The 9,538-nt window shown below is 40.4% G+C and overlaps 1 pseudogene; it reads right to left on the bottom strand.

The window, feature by feature from the left end:
• Positions 1–1,970: 1,970 nt before the first annotated feature.
• On the bottom strand, positions 1,971–2,139 carry LOC132769512 (U2 spliceosomal RNA; annotated as a pseudogene).
• Positions 2,140–9,538: the final 7,399 nt, after the last annotated feature.

The raw sequence follows: 9,538 nt of genomic DNA, 5'->3' as shown, positions 1-9,538 counted from the left end.
TCGCCCCCTCCCAGTGCTTCCCCTTGGCTCAGGATGAACCGAATATGCACAAGAGACAACTGGTCTAATAAAGCCACTACAAAGCACTTGAGGTTTTTGTGTGTTTTTTGAATCGATGCACAGTGAAGTTGCTTGAGATATGTTGCTCACTGAATATCTGACAGGGAAGATAAAATGGAGGGAAGGAAGAACAGAGACTATTATTGCTTTCCTTTTCTATATCAGAGAAGAGACATTGAGATCTTCTGGGTGTTCTTGGAATGCAACTCCTAAGGCCCTTCAGTATTGGCTTTACTAACTGAGGGTAACAGAAGTTGCAATCCAGCAATAGTCAAATGATAATGTTGCCAGTTCCTGCTGTTTGGAATCATAAGATAAACTTTTCACATAGTTTCATTACATGAAGTTCTAAATTACAATGCTCCAATGAGCGGGTTAAATTGCTGAGCTGCTGAACTTGTTGACTGAAAGGTTGGCTGTTCGAATCCAGGGAGTGGGGTGAACTCCTGCTTTTAGTCCCAGCTTCTGCCAACCTAGCAATTCAAAAGCATGCAAATGTGAATAGATCGATAGATATACTGCTTCTGCAGGAAGGTAACAGCACTCCATGCAGTCAAGCCAGCCACATGGCCTTGAAGGTGTCTACAGACAACGCGGCTCTTCGGCTTGGAAAAGGAGATGAGCACCACCCCCCAGAGTTGAACACAACTAGACTTAATGTCAAGCAGAAAACTTTACCTTTTTAATTAGAATTTTGTACTTGATTTGATGTTTCAAATGGATCTAAGAGAGCCTTGGGAAATTACGGTAGAAAACTGTTACTACAATATTTTCCTGTTACAAAAGTACATCCATGTGAACAATTTCAGATCTGAGAGGATTTTGGATGTCAGAATTCCAGATAAGGGATGCTCAGCCTGTATACATTCTAATGAACATTTTATTAATTAAGCAATTACAACCTAGAATCAACAGATCAATTGTTTTTAGCAAAACCTAATGACTTCATTGAAGATCACTGTTAAATGTGTGCAGTAAAGCAAGATCTAGCCAAAGTTAAGCACTTTGAAATCCCATTGATACACAAGGGAGAACATTATGCCTCTGTGGGTAGAAACAGGCACAGCCAGAATGTGGAACATGTGGCCCTCCAAAGAGAAGGGATAGCCCTGAGATTCCAAGGGCTTGAGATAGCTGTGTTTTAATTAATTTTAAAAAATAAAAATCCAAAAATGCATACATTCTATGCAAAGTAGGGCTGATGGCAATGGCAATATGACTACTTCTGGAGAGCCATCCATACTCATCTCCTCTGCTTTAATATGAAATATTGAGAACTAGTATCTTGTGTATAAACTTACAGGGAAAATGTTCTATCACTATGCTGCCTACTTGCTTGCCTAGATGTTAGATCCACCAAATGGCCACCATGATACTCGAACCTTGCCCAAGTGTTCTGGAAAGCCTCCACAGCAGTGATACACATTCCAGGTTGGTGGCAAATAGTTCTGCCCATGGAACTCTTAGTGGGATTGAAATGTGCTGACAATATTCCCAGACTTCAGTATTTTCTTGTGGAGCTTATATTAGGTATAAGTTACGTACTACATTATTGTTTTTCTACAAAACTTACATTGCACTTTTCACTACACCAGTTAGGACAACTGGTAGCAATTAAAAGCAGTAAAATACAATACAATTACAAAATATATTTAAAACACACACAGGAAATTGAAATGCATTTAAAAGCCTGAACAGCAAGGTCTTTGTCATACAATCATATATAGTTGAAGAAGGTTCCAGTCTAGCCTCTCGGGGAAAGGGCTTCCAAAGTGTTGGAATTCTGACATTATGAACTCCAAGGGAACATCTTGATTCATCGAACCATTTCAAGCACATTCCTAGTTAGAAGACTTAAGCTTTCAACTGAGTGGTAAAAGATACTATTGCTATTTTACTCCTATTCCAAAAATGAGTTCCCACATCCTTTGGCTAAGAGATACATCAGTAAAAGATACAATACCCATGGGATATTTCGGATTTACTGAAGTTCATAAAATTTGCAGAAAATAGCAAACTTGATTAAACTGATCAAAACAGATACTACACTTGATCATAGCCAAAAGGCCAAGAACCAATATGATAGCAAACCTTAGTGAAGGGAGTACTTTCAGTGGAAGCATACAATAAGGTCATACTGAAGAACAAAGGAAATGCCTAGAGAGAACACAATTCTAGGTCCTCTAACATGACTCAATGGTCAAATTCCACTGGAAGCTTACTGGAGGACTTAGTAAATGAGAGACTATATTTTGTAAGATGTGGATAAATTATGAACATCAGTCTCATGAATACATGAGCCATACTATACTACAATTATCTTAGCTGAGCCAGTTTCATTGTTCTGCACACTCGGTTTATCAGGGGCCATCACCTGTAGCATTTGCTTGAATCTTTGAACCATATTCAGTTTCTCATATGATGTTTGTCATAGTGTTGTTCCTCGGCATTGTGGGAAATTTTAAATTGAGGTTGATATCCACCTGCTGCTGCCAATAGAGAAGAGGTAGGTTATCACATATGCTCTCAAATCAAGAGATGTCTATTTGTGTTAGAGAGTTTGCCTTTTGCTGGTGCCTTAGATATAGACCTGAGTTTTACTAAGCCATGACCTAATGCATACCCTCCAACTTTTCCAATTGATCCAAATATACCACGTTTTCAGCCCAGTTTTTCTTTCCTCATCCCTACGTCCTCAATTTACTTTGATAACTACAAGCTGAGTTCAAAATGCAATTTGCAATCAAATAATTCAGTGGAAAGGACTCTTACCTTTCCCTGCAGATTCAGACAAAAGTAAACAGCTTTTGGCATCTTGACTGTGATGTTGCTCAGCTACAAAGTCCTGTCTTTCAGCTGAGAAATTTTGGAGGGTATGTGACTGGCTTTAAGCAAGTAATTTTATCTCAGACTCTGTAGACATCTATAAAATAGGAATAATATTGCCGCAAATGGTGATGAAGTATTACTATGTGAACACACAAAATTTTTCATGCTTCTCCCCAAGGGTTGCTTACAGGAATATTTTACAGGAAAGGAAAGACCTTCTGTTTGCCTAATGCAATCATTCTAAGGTAAAATGAGGTCAAGGTAAAATAAAGGTTTCCCCTGACATTAAGTCTAATCATGTTTGACTCTAGGGGGTGGTACTCATCTCCATTTCTAAGCTGAAGAGCCGACGTTGTCCATAGATACCTCCAAAGTCATGTGGCCAGCATGACTGCATGGAAGGCTGTTACCTTCCTAATGATCGACTTACATTTGCATGTTTTTGAACTGTTAGGTTGACAGAAACTGAGGCTAGTAGCAGCAGCTCACCCCGCTCCCCAGATTCGAACCGCCGACCTTTCAGTCAGCAAGTTCAGCGGCTCAGCAGTAGATATGTATAAAAATAGCACAAAGAAAAGAGAAGTATCTGAAAGTGATCATTAGGTCACTTTCACTTGGGGAAGAATTTTGCGTTTTTTGACATTTCCTATAATCTTTCAGTAAACGCAGCCAATGGTTCTGATTTGGACAGACACTGTTGAGAATCCCTACCATTCATTCAAATGAATATTAATCAACACTAACAATCTTAAATAATGTTTGTTACAAGGATATATTGAATAGGGTTCTGCATTGACTGTTTGAAAGAATTGGGGGTTTTTTTCAACGAGACAGTGTTGTTTTTTGTTATTTTCCTCACGATCCAGCCAGACATATTAAAATGAATAAATTTCTGAAACAAACTTGCTTTTTAACAGGAAACCTCAAAGTCTGAGAACAGCAGCATTCCTGTGTCCCATTGGACAATTCCTTCAGAGAGTGGGCTTTATTGTTGCCTTTACTGTAAGTTACATTTTGTTGTTGACAAAGCAAAAGAGGGAGGGAGGGAGGAAGAGTCAAGGCAGTCAGAAATGCAATCTTGCTTAAATCTGAAAGAAAGGCAGCAACATTTCCCTGACATTTAGGTACACAGACAAAAACAAATGTCTAGGATTGTAAGAAGCCAAAACAATAAAAGAAAGTGCAGCTGTCTTTGTGTGATGTCAGAAAACAGGTGTGATTCAAGCCTCCATACCAGGGCAGTCGTATTGATCTTCCGATGATGCACATCTAAGGTGCATATGGGACCATAAGGAACTATTGTGAGTCCACCTCCAGGAATATGGACAGTTAATACCACCTCTAAGTAATGTCAAGCACTTTCTAGAATCAGGATGAATATTTTGTCCAATAGATCAAAACAGCATCAAGATAAACTTAATCAAGGACCTAATACTGGAATAAAGCATGATCCAATGCTGGCTTTCCTTTTAAGGTAGTACTAGGTACCTACCTCAGATGGCAGCCCCAGTTATGCCTTAAGAAGCCCCTGGAGAACTATCGTGTGTGCCTCACATGCAGCCTATTTTGTACCCCATAAATTAGTGTGCTACAAGAATACTAGATCTGATGCTTTCAGGGTCTGAGCCCTTGGGTGTTTTCGTTAATAGGAACTGTAACTTATCTGACATCTCCCTAAGCACTGTTCCTCAGATCTTACTTGCTATCCTCACATTAATGGGTGGGGACACATATTTTCTCAGCACCAATGTATATGTAGGGGCAATTTTTTTGTTATTCAAAATATTTGTGGGTGGCTATATTTTCAGTTGGCCAAATCTATTAGCTTTGCAAAAGAAATTTTCCTGGTAGAAATGAAAACTGCTAAAAAAAAATTAGAGCAACATAGCTGACTGCACATTTGGAATCTCAGAAAAATGCTGTAGAGCAGTGTTTCTCAACTTGGGGGGTCAAGATCCCTGGGGGGGGATTATGAGGGGGTGTCAGAGAGGTCACCAAAGACCATCAGAAAACACAGTATTTTCTGTTGGTCATAGGGGTTCTGTGTGGGAAGTTTGGCCCAATTCTATTGTTGGTGGAGTTCAGAATGCTCTTTGATTATAGGTGAACTATAAATCCCAGCAAGTACAACTCCCAAATGTCAAGGTCTATTTTCCTTAAAGTCCACCAGTGTTCACATTTGGGCAAATTAAGTATTTGTGCCAAGTTTGGCCCAGATCCATCATTGTCTGAGTCCACAGTAAAAAAGTAAAAGTACAGTGCTCTCTGGATGTAGGTGAACTACAACTCCAAAACTCAAGGTCAATGCCCACCAAACCCTTCCAGTATTTTCTGTTGGTCATGGGAGTTCTGTAGGCCAAGCTTGGTTCAATTCCATCGACAGTGGAGTTCAGAATGCTCTTTGATTGTAGGTGAACTATAAATCCCAGCAACAACTCCCAAATGACAAAATCACCCCCAACCCCCCCCCCCCTCACCCCCCACCCCCCCCCCCCCCACACACACACACACACAATGCCACCAGTATTCAAATTTGGGCATATTGGATATTTGTGTAAAATTTGGTCCAGCGAATGAAAATACCATCTGCATATCCGATATTTACATTACAATTCATAACAGTAGCAAAATTATAGTTATGAAGTAGCAACGAAAAGAATTTATGGTTGGGAGTCATTGCAACAGGAGATACTGTATTACGGGGTCGTGACATTAAGAAGGTTGAGAACCACTGCTATAGAGGTTGTCTTAGCAAGAATCTGGGCTTCAAAATTTGCACTACATCGCAGGTCTGCTGCCTTCAGGTGCAGTTTGGACTCCTGTGCCATGATCAGTGTTTTTAAAAGTCCTGTCTTTTGTATCTGTATCTGGTTGTGATCCCCAGGTTGTGCCAGTCACCTTTTGTATAATATTGTTTCTAGCACCCACTTTTTGCTTGATAGTCAAGCAGTGCTTCTTGTAAGTCAGAGCACAGTCCAGAGAGACTCCCAGGTATTTTGGTGTACTGCAATGCTCCAGTGGGATTCCTAATAGAACTAGATGTCATCTGCATATTGATGGCACCATACCCACAAAATTCTAGAAATTATTTCCCACTGGTTCTATATATAAAGTAACTTGGGGACAAAAGATTACCCTGAAGGACTCCAAAGACCAAGGGCTAGGAACTCAAGTCCTGCCAGCATCACTGAGTTTGTCCCTCTGGGAAGGAACAGAGTCACTGTAGAATAGTGTCTCCAAGTCCCATCCCAATGAGATACCAAGATTGGTGGCACCAGAAGCTACTGGGAGGTCCAATACTCCTGTCCAGCTTCTGGCATAGATCATCCACTGAGGCAACAGAGAGTGCCTTTGTTCCATAACCAGGCCTGAAAACAGATTGAAACAATGCCTTTGTACAAATCTGTGGTGGAATCACACTTGAAAACATTGTGTACAGTTCTGGTCACCAGACCTCGAAAACTGAGCTAGAGTAAGTGTAAAAGAAGCCAATCAAAATGATCAAAGATCTGGAGCAACTTCCCTATAAGGAAGTTGCTGAGGGCTTGACTCAGAAAAAAGTGAATAAGAAAGTGTATACAGAGGTGTATAAAATTAGGCATGGTGTAAATGGAACTTGAGGTTATCTGGTGAAACTGGAAGTTTCAGAGCAGCTAAAAGCAAGTATTTCTTCACACAGTGCATAGTGAAATGGTAACATTCGCAGTCAGAAGATGCAGCAATCGCTGCCAATTTGGACAGCTTTAAAAGAGAATTCATAGGGCTATCAATAGCTGGCCACTTTAGATATACAGTATATTACTTCCAGTATTACGGGCAGTATGCCTCTAAATACCAGTTGCTGGGAAGTACAAGCAGGAGGGTGTATTTGCACTCATGTCCTGCTTGTGAGTTTTCCGTAGGCATCTGGCTGGCCGCTGAACAAACAGTCCTGAATTTAATAGGCTTCTGGTTTGGTATAGCACATGTCTTCTTACATTCTTATTTCCCATAAGAAAGTATGACTGGATTACAGAAGGCTTACTTGTAGGATTGTTTCTAGTTGCCACTCCCATCTTCACACTGCTACTCTGTTATACGCACAAACACAAATGAAGAAATCAGAATGTGATAAGGTTACCTTTTGGGAGGAGGATTACAACTCCCCAGATTTCCTAACCATTATGCCCACAGTGGGAAATTCTGGGAAATGTAATCCAAAAAGGGGGATTTTTCAGAACTCTTGTCAGAAGCATACAGATATCTAGAAATACTATTTGTCTATTCCTCAATGGAGGGTGGAGGTGTGGTGAAGGAACTTAGGACCATTACAAAATGTGTAACTTTCCACGTGTAATTCTATGCTTCTTGTTTCCTCAAAATATAGAGGCATCAGCTTAAATCAGGGACACAATTAGTTGTAGCAGGAAAATATGCAAGAGTGATTCATAAGGGAACAAGCCAGGTTTCAAAAGAAGCAGTGTCTGGGAATTAAAGCACCCCCTTTTTTGTTCATTGGGGGGGGGGGCAAGAAAATTGCAGTAATCTGGATTTGTTGAGGAAGTGTATAGTGCTTTTAAAGCACTATACTGGGACACTGGGGTTTCCAGAACCCGCCACACCACTACCCTTTTCTGACCAAAATGCTGCATTGGCAGACTGGGGGTGAATCTAGACCAGGGGTCCTCAAACTAAGGCCCGGGGGCTGGATGCGGCCCTCCAAGGTTATTTACCCGGCCCTTGCTCAGGGTCAACCTAAGTCTGAAATGACTTGAAAGCACACAACAACAACAATCCTATCTCATCAGCCAAAAGCAGGCCCACACTTCCTATTGAAATACTAATAACTTTATATTTGTTTAAATTGTTCATTTTAATTATTGTATTGTTTTTAAGTGTTTTTTGCACAACAAATAAGATATGTGCAGTGTGTATAGGAATTCATTCATGGGTTTTTTTTCAAATTATAATCTGGCCCTCCAACAGTTTGAGGGACTGTGACCTGGCCCTCTGTTTAAAAAGTTTGAGGACCCCTGATCTAGATTGTACAATTAAAGAAGTCTGACACCACTTTAACTGCCATGAATCAATCCTAGGAATCCTGAGAGTTGTAGTACAGTGAGGCATTGTACTCATTGGCAGAGAAGGCTAGAGACCTTGTAAAACTGTAATGTCCAGGATTTCATAGCAATAAGCCATTGCAGTTAAAGTGGTTGTCAATGCATTAAATCTGCAGTGTAGATATCAGTGATTCCCAAACTATGCACCTCTGGACTTCAGCCCCCAGAAGCTCTGAGTGTGGACCAAATCATCATCATCATCATCGTTTTATTTCTTGCCCACCTCTCCTCACAGCTCAAGGCTGGTTACAGCATTACTAAAACATAAACGAACATATAATCATTTTAAAACACTCCAGTAAAAAACACGTATTAAAAAGATACCTCCATAAAATACATTTTTAAAATACACAAAACAAAAATCTTAAATTCCAACACCTGTTGGAACTCTACCAGCAGGTCATTCCAGTCATGGAGCAGCTGATGAAAAGGTCCTCTGGGTGACAGTCACCAGTTGGGCTTTGGCTAGTTGGAGTAATTGCCCCCAGAGTTTGTGGGATGGATTGTATGGGAGAAGCCGATCCTTTAGGTAACCTGGACCCAAATCATGTAGGGCTTTAAAAGTCAAAACCAACATCTTGTACTTTGCCTGGAAAGTAATTGGCAGCCCATGGAGTCACTTAGGATATGTAAAATATGCTCACTCCTAGATGTTCCCGTAGCCAGTGTGGCTGCCATATTTTGAACCAGCTGGAGTTTCCAAACATGGAACTGAAGGAACCGAACGTCAGTACAAGGGTAGCCCAATGTACTGCGCATTGCAGAAGTCCAACCTTGAGGTTACCAGTGCACTACCATCTTTAGACCCTCCAAATAGGGGAATATTGGTAGATGTGTTCATAATGGTTGTCTACACTGACCATTTTATGCAGTTCAGTGTTAGCTTCCAGCTGCGGTGTCCAGACAAAAAACTCCAACAAGTGCACCCAAAAGGGCTTTAGTTCTGTGTAGTTTGTGTTATCGCCATCCAGGCCTCAAACTGTTTCCAGGATTCCTTATAAAATCACCTGCTCAGCAGAACCACTGTTTCAGTACCAATTGGGAGACATACAACGTTGGGATATAAAAAAAATTTAAATAATGCAAAATGTGAGGAAGAAAACATATTAAATTATAGACAAACTGACCAAAAGGAAGCAAGAAATTCATTTTTAAAACTAATTTATGTAGATATGTTTGTAGTTTATAATTACATGTAATTAGACAGAGATGTTTTGTAGCTTGTTATGTAATTGTGGTTTGAGTATGCCTATACTTATGTATGCTTAGGTGTTGTTGTTTTCCTTCATTCATGCTTTTATCTGCTAAAAAAAGTAATTGAAAACTACATTGAGTGGCACTGTATACCTATGGGTTTGAAACTGCATTCTCTAGCAGTGTTGATCCGGCCCTTGGCCCAATCTATAATACATTGAACTGCATGATATGTGTCCACACCAGGCATGAGAAAATTTTGGCTCTCCACGTGTTTTGGACTTCAACTCCCACTGTTCCTGGACTCAAGTCCCTTCCTTTTCCACCTCAGCTGCTTAACCCACTGCCAAGAAGCA

This window comes from Anolis sagrei, chromosome 2, assembly GCF_037176765.1.
Source record: "Anolis sagrei isolate rAnoSag1 chromosome 2, rAnoSag1.mat, whole genome shotgun sequence".
NCBI lineage: Eukaryota > Metazoa > Chordata > Lepidosauria > Squamata > Dactyloidae > Anolis > Anolis sagrei.
Note: the sequence above shows the minus strand (reverse complement) of the source record. Positions and strands in the feature narration are given on the sequence as shown.